Source organism: Carcharhinus amblyrhynchos, chromosome 12 (genome assembly GCF_965287045.1).
Source record: "Carcharhinus amblyrhynchos chromosome 12, sCarAmb.v2.hapA, whole genome shotgun sequence".
Taxonomy (NCBI): domain Eukaryota; kingdom Metazoa; phylum Chordata; class Chondrichthyes; order Carcharhiniformes; family Carcharhinidae; genus Carcharhinus; species Carcharhinus amblyrhynchos.
Window position 1 is genome coordinate 2641820 of NC_137335.1, and position 12585 is coordinate 2654404.

The window sequence follows — 12585 nt, forward strand, 5'->3', positions numbered from 1 at the left end:
CGTGGATAGAGGACTGGTTGTCAAATAGGAGGCAGAGAGTGGGGGTCAATGGGTGCTATTCGGATTGGCAGATGGTGACTAGTGGAGTGCCTCAGGGGTCGGTGCTGGGGCCTCAGCTATTTACCATTTATATAGATGATCTGGAGGAGGGAACCGAGTGTAGGGTGTCGAAATTTGCTGATGACACCAAAATTGGTGGAAAGACAAATTGTGCGGAGGGTGTGGAGAGTCTACAGAAGGATCTAGATAGGCTGGGCGAATGGGCCAGGAAATGGCAAATGGAATTTAATGTTGGCAAGTGCGAGGTGGTCCACTTTGGTAGGAATAATGGTAGGAAGGATTATTACTTATGTGGAGAAAAACTGCAGCAGGCGACAGTGCAGAGGGACCTTGGGGTCCTTGTGCATGAGTCGCAAAAACCCAGCTTGCAGGTGCAGCAGGTGGTCAGGAAGGCGAATGGGATGCTGGCCTTCATCGCGAGGGGGATTGAATATAAAAGTAGGGAGGTCTTGCTGCGGCTGTATAGGGCATTGGTGAGGCCGTAGCTGGAGTACTGTGTGCAGTTTTGGGCGCCGTACTTACACAAGGATATTTTGGCCTTGGAGGGAGTGCAGAGGAGGTTTACTAGGCTGATGCCGGAGTTGAGGGGGTTGAGCTATGAGGAGAGGCTGAATAAATTAGGCTTGTACTCGTTGGAGTTTAGAAGAATGAGGGGAGATCTCATTGAGACGTATAAGATGATGAATGGGATGGATAGGATAGAGGTGGAGAGACTCTTCCTGCTCAGAAAGGATAGTAGGACTAAGGGGCACAGCCTCAAGATAAAGGGGGGGCGATTTAGAACGGAGTTGAGGAGGAACTTCTTCACTCAAAGGGTGGTGAATCTCTGGAATTCTCTGCCCGTTGAAGTGGTGGAGGCTACCTCGCTAAGTATTTTTAAGACGCGGGTTGATGGGTTTTTGATAAGAGAGGGGATTAAGGGTTATGGGGAGAGGGCGGGAATGTGGAACTGAGCCACGACAGATCAGCCATGATCTTATTGAATGGCAGGGCAGGCTCGAAGGGCTAGATGGCCTACTCCTGCTCCTATTTCTTATGTTCTTATGTATTTGGCTTAGCTCTTTTGGAGGGTTTTTTAATCCAATGTCCCTGCTTTTTAACTGTGAGCCACAGATATCTGTCCAACTCCCTTTTAAAATGATTTATGGAATCAGTTCCTGCCATCTATTCAGGCAGCTCATTCCAGATCCTGATAAATCAAAGGAATGTAGGATTTGGGAGCAAGAGGAGGCCCTTCGGACTCATTCCATCATCCCATAAGATCATGGCAGATTGGAGTGAAGAGCTTTCTCCTCACCACTCCCCCCCGCAAGACCTTTTATCAGCGATTTTCAAGATAAAACTTCCTATTATTGACCCAGTTACCAGCGAGAATAGTCTTACTCTTTCACAACCTCTCATCATCTGTGAGGCCAACTCTTAACCTTCCAAGGAGAACTGTCAGAACTTTCCCAGCCTCTCCTCATGGTCGAAGTACATCTTGGGACATCTTGCACACTTTTTCCGACGCTACATCTTTCTAGGAGTGCGGCACCCTGAATTGTCCTCAGTATTCTGGCTGTGTTCAGACTTGTGAAAAGTTGTGAGCAGGAGCAGCACAAGACAATCATTTAACTCACCTCGATCTTCAGGAATTTGGTCTTGTTCAGTGAAATGTGCACGATTGTCAGCAATGCATTCACAGAGTGAGTCTCGCTGTAAAGACAGACATGTTAAGTTTAAGTTTAATTTTATTTATTTGTGTCATAAGTAGACTGATGTTAACACTGCATTGAAGTTATTGTGAAAATCCCCTCGTCACCAGTTCGGGTACACTGAGGGGCAATTTAGCACGGCCAATGCATCTTTTGGAGTGTGGGAGGAAACCCGTGCAGACATGAGGAGAATGTGCAAACTCCACACAGACAGTGACCCAAACACAAGAATACCAAATGTCAAAGGATCATGACCATTTATACTACTGGTGAAAAGGGTGCTGATAGATTTTGATTTTGATTTGATTTGATTTCTTTCTCTATACAGTGAAAAGTATTATTCCTTGCGCACTAAATAGACAAAGTATACCATTCATAGAGCACATAGGAAAGAAGGAAAGGAGAGGGCCAGAATGTAATGTTATATTCATAACTAGGGTGTAGAGAAAGATCAATTTAATATAAGGTAGGTCCATTCAAAAGTCTGATGGCAGCAGGGAAGAAGCTGTTCTTGAGTCGGTCGGTACATGACCTCAGACTTCTGTATCTTTTTCCCTACGGAAGAAGGTGGAAGAGAGAATGTCCGGGGTGTATAGGGTTCTTGATTATGCCGGCTGCTTTGCCGAGGCAGCGAGAAGTGAGTCAAAGGATGGGAGGCTGGTTTGCGTGATGTACAGCTCTTTGTTCACAGAATGGGAACTACAGGCTCCCCAAGTTCCAATGTTATTCAACAATGACACTAGGCTTGAACATACTCATTCTGTTTGTAAACAGCAGATCGCTCTGTGGGAATAGGAGAGATGATGTGGAGATGCCAGTCTAGGACTAGTGTGGGCACAGTGAGAAGTCTCACAACACCAGTTTAAAGTCCAACAGGTTTATTTGATAGCTCAAACTTTCAGAGCAGCGCTCCAAAACCTTGTGCTATCAAATAAAGCTGTTGGACTTTAACCTGGAGTTGTGAGACTTCTTACTATGAATAGGAGAGAGTTTTACAAAAAACCTGCTCTGCAGAAGAGTCATGTAGACTCAAAACATTAAATTCTATTTCACTCCACAGATGCTGCCAGATCTGCTGGGTTTTTCCAGCATTTTCTGGCTTTATTTCAGATTCCCAGCATCCGCAGTGCAGGATTTGGCTTTTATTTAGCAGAGTTTCAGATGAGCTCATGCAAAGTAATGTAAATATAAAATATTTTCTCATCCAAATTAATCTGTCAATTAGTGAAGTTGCTTAGTGAGGTTGCATTACTGCTTCACAGCGCCAGGGTCTCTGGTTCAGTGAAAGCCTCGGGTCACTGTCTGTGTGGAGTTTGCACGTTCTCCCCGAGTCTGCATGGGTTTTCTCTGGGTGCTCTGGTTTCCTCCCGCAGTCCAAAGATGTGTAGGTTGGGTGGATTGGCCATGCTAAATTGCCCGAGTGTCCAAAGATGTTAGGGTTAGGGTAACAGGGTAAATGCGTGGAGTTACGGGGATAGGGTCTGGGTGTGTTGCTCTGGTGAAGAGTCCATGCATACTCAATGATCTCCTTCTGCACTGTAGAGATTCTTCTATGAAAAATATCTTTGTGGAACATATCCACTTGTCAGTTTGAAAATGAGGAGAAGGTATTCCAGCAACTAATAGTTAAGACAGAAAATGCAACTTTTAATAGATCTGGAAAAGGGGAGGGGGAAATTTACAAAGTGCTTTTTCTTTGGTGAGTCACTTGCCCCTTTTAATGTTGCCTCCTTATGGCAGTGTAGAAAAGTGCTCCAGTCTACTTTACAGAGTCATTACCTGTACAGTCTAAGAGCAATCATTGTATTCATTACACATCAGCAGAACAGAGGTAATATCCAGCTTCTGGTGTATATGAAATATGCAAAGCCAGCTTCACTATCATATTATCTGGAAATACTCTGAATCCCGCAGAGTTACACGAAAGCGTGTTTACTTATCTCTCACAGCAGCTAGCTTGACAGTTCCCGCAAAGTAAGTGGGGATTGGCTGGAGGATTTCCTTCGCGAGCTCAGATTCTGGGAGTGTGACTGGGGTTGGGGGAGAGGTGCCACTTATCCAGTGAGTGATTACAGTCTACACGCCTGGCCCAGGATCGAATTTTAATAGACTCTCTCCTTGCCGCTTAGAGTTGCCAATTCCTGATGGGCAAAAATTCCTTCCAATTATATATCGGGAAGACTGAAGCCATTGTTTTCAATTGCGGCTCCGAACTCTGATTCCTAACTCATGACTCCATCCCTCTCACTGGCAACAGTTTGAGCTTAAACCAAAGATTAAAGCAAATTAGTGCGGACGCTGGAATCCCAAACAAAAACAGAAAATGCTGGAAAATCTCAGTAGGTCTGATGGCATCTGTGAGGAGGGAATAGAGCCAACGTTTCGAGTCTGGTTGACCTCTCGTCAGCTGAAACCAGCCTTGTTTTTAAGCTTGGTGTCATATTTAATCTTGAGATGAAATTCCAAACTCATTTTCAGACCATTACTAAGTCCGCCTGTTCCCACATTCATAAAATTGCTTGAATTTGATTTGATTTATTATTGTCACATGTATTAGTATACAGTGAAAAGTATTCTTTCTTGCGCACTACACAGACAGGGCATGCCATTCATAGAGAAGGAAAGGAGAGGGTGCAGAATGTGGTATTATGGCCATAGCTAGGGTGTAGAGAAAGATCAACTTAATGCGCGGTAGGTCCATTCAAAAGTCTGGCAGCAGCAGGGAAGAAGCTATTCTTGATTCGGTTGGTACGTGGCCTCAGACTTTTGTATCTTTTTCCCAACAGAAGAAGGTGGAAGAGAGAATGTCCGGTGTGTGTGGGGTCCTTGATTATGCTGGGCTGCTTTGCCAAGGCAACAGGAGTGTAGACAGAGTCAATGGATGGGAGGCTGGTTTGCGAGATGGATTGGGCTACATTCACGACCTTTTGTTGTTCCTTGCGGTCTTGGCAGAGCAGGAGCCCAGACCAAACTGTGATACATCAAGTTGGTGAGAGTCACAATGGACATGCCAAATTTCCTTAGTCTTCTGAGAAAGTTGAGGCGTTGGTGGGCTTTCTTAACCATAGTGTCGGCATGGAGGGGACCAGGACAGGGTTGTTGGAATCGGGATGCCTAAAAACTTGAAGCTCTCAATCATTTTTACTTCATCCCTGTTGATGTAGACAGGGGCATGTTCTCATTTAAGCTTCCTGAAGTCGATGACAATCTCCATTGTCTTGTTGAAATTGAGGGAGAGATTGTTGTCATCGCGCCAGTTCACCAGATTCTCTATCTCATTCCTGTACTCTGTCTCATCATTGTTGGAGACCTGACCCACTACCGCGGTGTCATCAGCAAACTCGAAGATCGAGTTGGAGGGGAATCCTATCACTCCTTCACTCCTGCCTCAGTCACCTGTTGCTGAAAGCCTCATCATCCCACCATTACCTTGAGAGTCGAAAATTCCAATGCACTGCTGTCTGTTCTCTCATGTTCTATCTTCTGTAAACCTGAGTTTATCTAAACCTCTGCTGCCTGTCTGTTAGCTTACATCACGTCCTGTTCCCCTATCACCCCTGTACCCACTGAACTACAGTCGCCAAAATTCTCATCCTTGTTTTTAAATCCCTCCATGGCTTCACCCATGCCTATCTCCATGATCTTCTCCAACTCTTCTTCCCTCAAGAAGGGTATCTTCAAGATATCCTTGGAGATATATGAACTTCTATAACCCTGGCGTCTTACGCTACCCCTGTTCCACTGTTGTTATCTGGTACTTTAAGCTGTCTAATCCTCAAGCTCTAGAACATCCTATCCCTCCCTCTCTACCTCCTTTTCGTCACTTCTTAAAACCCCACCTTACTGAAGTGAGCCAATAATCTCACAGTGTTGTACTTCGTTTCATCATGCTCAGGTGAAGTGCCCTGGGATGTTTCATTACGTTGAAGGTGCCATGTAGGTAAAAGGTGTTGTTGTTGGATGGATATATTCTTGGAGGCTTCATCACTTAGCCCACAACTACCGCACCATCCACTTCCACGCCATTGCTCTCGAGTCATGTCCATCGTCATAGTGCACCTTCTTCCAAGGCCAATTGGAAAGTGAATAGTCTTTTCATTCCCAACTGGTGGATCCTTGAGTCAAATAGCCATTGCCTCCTTTCTCAAATATTTTAATAACAAAGACACAACCTCTCCAGGCCTTGGTGACTTTCCTCCTGGGCATTAGTCTCTTATCCCCGGAGATATCCAAGGCACTGCTGGAGGGCTGAAAACCTCACTGAGATCCCAGGAACTCAATGGGACTAAACATTTCTGATGACCCATTTCTGGATGTGGGGCGTGAGCGCTTGAAACGTGATAGGATATGGAGATGAGGGACACCTGCTGGAAAGTGGGGTTATCCGACTGGGACTGTACTCTTTGGAATTCAGAAGAATGAAATGAGGTCTTATAGACCTAGGGGATTTTCACAGTAACTTCATTACAGCGTTAATGTAAGCCTACTTGTAACATTAATAATGGCACGGTAGCACAGTGGTTAACACTGCTGCTTCACAGCTCCAGGGACCTGTGTTCGATTCCCAGCTCAGGTTACTGACGATGTAGAATTTGCACATTCTCCTCGTGTCCGTGTGGGTTTTCTCTGCGTGCTCCGGTTTCCGGATCCCACCCAAGCCCTACCCCCATATCCCGACATATTTACCCACTAATCCCTCTAACCTACGCATCTCAGGACACTAAGGATAATTTTAGCATGACCAATCAACCTAACCCACACATCTTTGGACTGTGGGAGGAAACCGGAGCACCAGGAGGAAACCCACCCAGACACGAGGAGAATGTGCAAACTCCACTCAGACAGTGACCAGAGCCGGGAATCAAGCCCAGGTCCCTGGAGCTGTGAGGCAGCAGTGCTAACCACTGTGCTACCGCGCCACCCACGGATTATAGTGTATCAGCATATGGCTTTCCATCTCTCCTACTTTTTATTTCAAAGTGTAAAAATGCAGGAGATTGTAAAATTGGGCCCCCGACTGGCTGTGACTTGCTTCACAATCTGGCCCTCCCTCCGAGATCAGTCCCCTGAGTCTGACTGTGATTAGCACAACACGGCACTTTTCACATCTTCCTTTATGAAGATACGAGTTCAAAATCATTCCTTCAATTTTATAATCCAGAAATCTGTATTGCAGACCTCTGAAAGGTGAAAGATAATAGAACATTGATTTTAAACTGTGGCTGCGCTCTATCTGAAAGAAATGTAACAGGGGTTGTAATCTGATCTACTCGATGGCAACTTTGAACTGAACTTTACATCTCACAGTGAGGCAATGCTTGCCTCTTCCTGCTGTTAGTGAAAATCACAGAGATCGTGATATCGCAATTTATTCCAAACCTGCCAGAAAATGGCATAAACTTTGCAGTTTTAAAAATCTAATTCTTTTCATCTTTGTCACAGAGTTTTCATCCCAAAATGTCGATGTCCCAAAACTTGATTTGATTTAATTTATTATTGTTACATGCATTAGTACACAGTGAAAAATATTGTTTCTTGCATGCTATACAGACAAAGCATACCATTCATAGGGAAAGAAAGGAGCGAGTGTAGAATGTAGTGTTACATAGTTAGGGTGTAGAGAAAGTTCCGCTTAATGCGAGGTAGGTCCATTCAATAGTTTGACAGCAGCGGGGAAGAAACTGTTCTTGAGTCGAACGGTACGTGACCTCAGGCTTTTGCATCTTTTTCCCAACAGAAGAAGGTGGAAGAGAGAATGTCCGGGGTGCGTGGGGTCCTTAATTATGCTGGCTGCTTTGCCGAGGCAGCTGGAAGTGTAGATAGAGTCAGTGGATGGGGGGCTGGTTTGCATGATGGACTGGGCTACGTTCATGGCCCTTTGTGGTTTCTTGTGGTTTTGATCAGAGCAGGAGCTATACCATACCAAACTTCGGAAAGGATGCTTTCTATGCAATTGTAAAATTTGGTGAGAGTCGAAGTGGACGTTGAATTAAATAGATGGCCCTGTTGATTGCAGCACTTTCTATTTTCAAATTATTTGAATTTTTGAATCTTTGACTTTTTTGTGGGTTTCCTCCGGGTGCTCCGGTTTTCTCCCACAGTCCGAAAGACGTGCTGGTTAGGTCGATTAGCCATGGTAAAATCATCCTTAGTGCCAGGGGGAATTAGCAGGACAAATACTAGGATTGCAGGGGTGGGGCCTGAGTGTTGTCGGTACAAGCTCAACGTTCCAAGTGGCTTCCTTCTGCACTGTCAGGATTCTACGATCGAACCATTTGTCCTGATTTTCAATCATTGTGTGAGGAAGTCTAAAAGGTGAAAGCTTGGGGATGTTTTATAATGTGTGTGATAAAACGCTTGGAGTGTTTTTCATCATAAATATATACTTACTTCATTTCAGGCCAAATTGGGTTAAACAAACTCTTGGTGAGTTATTGTGGCTGGAGCAACAGAAGGAGAAAAATGGTGCGGATCGAATGTTCAATCTGCAAAGAAAATCCAATCTGTTCGTAAATTCTGACAGGTCACATCAGGATTTGAGTGGCCTTTATATAATTTGACAAAAAGGTACAGATCATTAAGCATTATTGTGCTGACCTTTGACCCAGCCCAGGACATACAACGGGGGAGTTGTGACATTGCCTGGATCCCCGGTTTCACCAGAAAATGCAAAGTTTCCAACTAAAGGTGATCTGTGTTATCCTCCGTCTGAGAAAAGGGTAGTTCAGAGAGAGAAATAAAGAAATTGTATAAAGGATTTTGTTGGCTGCAGCCAGAAGCAGAAGGGAAATGGAGGAGAGTGTACATCTCCAGAACAAAGACTCTACTGTACAATGGTTGGCCAAACTACCAATTTCCAACTTCACACTGTAACTATTTTATTTATTATTGGTGTCACATATCGGCTTACATTAACACTGCAATGAAGTTACTGTGAAAATCCCCTAGTCGCCACACTCTGGCGCCTGTTCAGGTACAATGTGGGAGAATTTAGCATGGGCAATGTATCTAATCAGCACGCCTTTCGGACTGTGGGAGAAAACCGGAGCACCCGGAGGAAACCCATGTAGACACGAGGAGAATGTGCAGACTCCGCACAGACAGTGACCCAAGCCTTAATCGAACCCAGGTCCCCGGCACTGTGAGGTGGCAGTGCTGACCACTGTGCCGCTGTACTGCCCGTTAGTGATAAACTGCAGAGAAAAAGAACTTGCATTTCTATAACACCATCACTGCGGCGTGTTCCAAAGTGCTTTGCAACCAGTTGTGTACTTCTGAACTGTAGCACTGCTGTAATGAAGGGAATGTGGCATTCTTAGTTGGGCACCTGGAGATCTCACAGGCAGCAATGTGATGACAGCTGGATGATCTATTTTAGTGATGTTGATTGAGGGGTAAGTACCGGCCAGGACACAGGGAGGAATCTTCCCTGGTTATTCTTCAGGATAATGGTTATTGTTAGAACCGGCTGTGAGAGTAGACAGGGGCCTCAGTTTAACATCTCATCCCTCTGATAATGCAATACTGGAGTGTTGGCCATTGTATCATCAGGGTCCAACCATCGGAGTGGGCCTCAAACCCAAAACTTGCTCCTTTCAGGGCAAAAGCACAACCAACTGAGCCACAGCTAGAAGTATAGGTCAACATTGACTACCACTGGCGAAGGCTTTGATGAAGGGTTATCCTGACTCATAGGATCTACTGTGTGGAAGAAGGCCATTTGGCCCATCGAGATTACACTGACCACAATCCCACCCAGGCCCTACCCCTGTAACCCCATGCATTTACTCTGCTAATCCCCCAGACACTAAGGGGCAATTTAGTATGGCCAATCCACCTAACCTGCACATCTTTGGACTGTGGGGGGAAACTGGAGCACCCGGAGGAAACCCACGCAGACACGAAGAAAATGTGCAAACTCCATGCAAACAATAACCCAAGCTGGGAATTGAACCCAGGTCTCTGGTGCTGTGAGGCAATAGTGCTAACCACTGTGCCACCATGCCGCCCTGGGAATATTAACTGTGTTTTCTCTCAGTCTGATGCTGTCAGACCTGCTGAGATTTTCCATTATTTTCTGTCTCTGTTTCAGATTCCGCAGTATTTGATTCAATTTGATTTATTATCGCATGTATCAGTATGCAGTGAAAAATATTGTTTCCTGCGTGCTATACAGATAAAACATACCATTCATAGAGAAGGAAATGAGACAGTGCAGAATGTAGCGTAGCGAGGGTGTAGAGAAAGATCAACTTAATGTGAGGTAGGTCCATTCAAAAGTCTAAAAGCAGCAGGGAAGAAGCTGTTCTCGAGTCGGTTGGTACGTGTCCTCAGACTTTTGTATCTTTTCCCTGATGGAAGAAGGTGGAATAGAGAATGTCCGGGGTGTGTGGGATCTTTAATTATGCCGGCTGCTTTTCCCGAGGCAGCGGGAAGTGTAGACAGAGTCAATGGATGGGAGGCTGGTTTTTCCTTTAATCTCAGACCACCACTGAATTCTGACACCCCCGCCACTGCCTCCACCATCCCGCCCCAATACACCCCCTCCTTCCCCACCCACCCCTCCCCCCGCCAGGTCAGGACTGAAAGCTGATGTTTTTTGTTTTAAATCACAATAATCTCGCTGAAAGAATGAAGGTTCATATTCGACGGGAATCCTGCAATAAAATGAGAAATCCGCCCAGCCAGAAAGTTTTCATTATTCATTAAAAATTTCATTTCAATTCGAACTTTGTGCCACTTTGAGAGCTCTGGCCGTGACTTTGATACGTGCAATGTTTAAAGCAGGAGCCCCAACAAAAAGAACATTTTGCGAATCTTAGCTTTGATTCATTGCTTCATTTAATAGGTCTTCAGAGCCGGACGGAGAGTTTGATAATACTGCAAATCACTTGAAGGATTTGAGGAGTGTTTGTTTGATGGACAGCTGTGTGTTCAGCAGAATGAAGATTTTCCTGTTTGCTCTGGATCATTGCACAGTGTCTGCGCGCTTCCTTTTGTGATAATGTCACAGGCAACGGTGAGGGAGAAAGCCTTCACTTTATATATTTAGGGTACAAGGATGAAGTTAGAGTAAACCTTTGAACAGTCTGATTTTACTTCCCAGACGTGATCGAAAGTGTCATATTCTGGGCAGGATTGTAGCTCAAGTCAGCTCCACTTAGTTGGAGATTACACACATAACCTCACACAAAGCATACACAAATATACTTATCCCAATCCAAGATTACAGAAACCTTAACTGTTCACTCTAAATCCGTCAGATACCAAGTTTGTCCAAACTCAGGTGCAACTCAGGTGTGTGTTTAATATTTCTTAAGACGAAGAATTACAGTTTATATTTCCAGTCTGCCTTGGGTCAGAGGGTGCGATCTAACTGGCCGGTCACACCACACTCACACTGCAGCAAGGTCGGAGAATTTGGCAGCCAGCCGAATCTCCGTTCCCTGCGGCGGGATGGGAAAATCCCACCCGAGATTCCGGCCACAGAGTCGCACAGCACGGAAAAGGCCCTTCGGCCCATCGAATCTGCACTTACAATAACTACCACTAAAGGCGCACTCACACATTTCCAAGTGCTTATCCAAATACTTTTCCAATGTTGTAAGATTTCCGGCCTCCACTACCTTCCCAGGCAGCGCATTCCAGATTCCCAGCACCCTCTGAGTGAAAAAAAATCTCAAATCAGCTCTGAATCTCCCGTCATTGTTGTAATGCAGAAAGCAAACTCCCAAAATATACCAAAGGGATAATGACAAAGTAATCATTTGTTAGTGATGTTGGTTAAGGGGTAAATATCGACCGTGACACTGGAAATAACTCCTCTGTATTTTACTCTTCAAAATAGCACCATTGGATTATTTTATGACCATTTGAAAGGCCCTCAATTTAATATTGCATCTTGAAAGACTGTGCTCCTGACAGTGTAACACTCCCTTAATACTGCGCTGGAGTGTGAGACGAGATACCGGAGAAGGGGGATCTTTTAAAACTGATCATCCCAGCAGTCCAGGAATCTATTGGCATTTATCCAATTGTTTTTAAGTTTATTTATCAGTGTCACAAGTCGGCTTATATTAACACTGCAATGAAGTTACTGTGAAAATCCCCGAGTTGTCACACTCCGGTGCCTGTTTGGGTACACTGAGGGAAAATTTAGCACGGCCAATGCACCTAACCAGCACGTCTTTCAGACTGTGGGAAGAAATTGGAGGAAACCCACGCAGACACGAGGAGAACGTGCAGACTCCGCACAGTTAGTGACCCAAGCTAGGAATTGAACCCGGGTCCCTGGCGCTGTGAGGCAGCAGTGCCAACCACTGTGCTCTTGTGCCGCCCATATAGACCTATCTCAGCATTGCTTTGTAAATTGAAAGGTCAAATCACCGGGCCACAAAGCTGTGCTTGACTGCAGGTCTGCATCTATCCATCAAAGTGCATTTGCTTGGGAAACTTTGACATGTGATGTCTTGTTTCAGCCCTCAGGGTTAGCCAACCCTGAACCCCTGTTTAGTGACCTGGCTGAAACATTTGAGTGGGACGGTGATTAGCACTGCTACCTCACGGTGCCAGGAACCCAGGTTCAATTCCCAGCTTGGTTCGCTGTCTGTGCTGAGTCTGCACATTCTCCCCGTGTCTGCGTGGGTTTCCTTTGGGTGCTCTGGTTTCCTCCCACAATCTGAAAGACATGCTGATTAGGTGCAACGACCCAAACAGACGCTGGACTGTGGCGACTGGATGTTAATGTTAATGATAATGAAAGCCTTACTTGTGACTCATAAACTTTATTTCTGTGCATGTCCATGGACCCAAAGGAATCCATGCAGACACT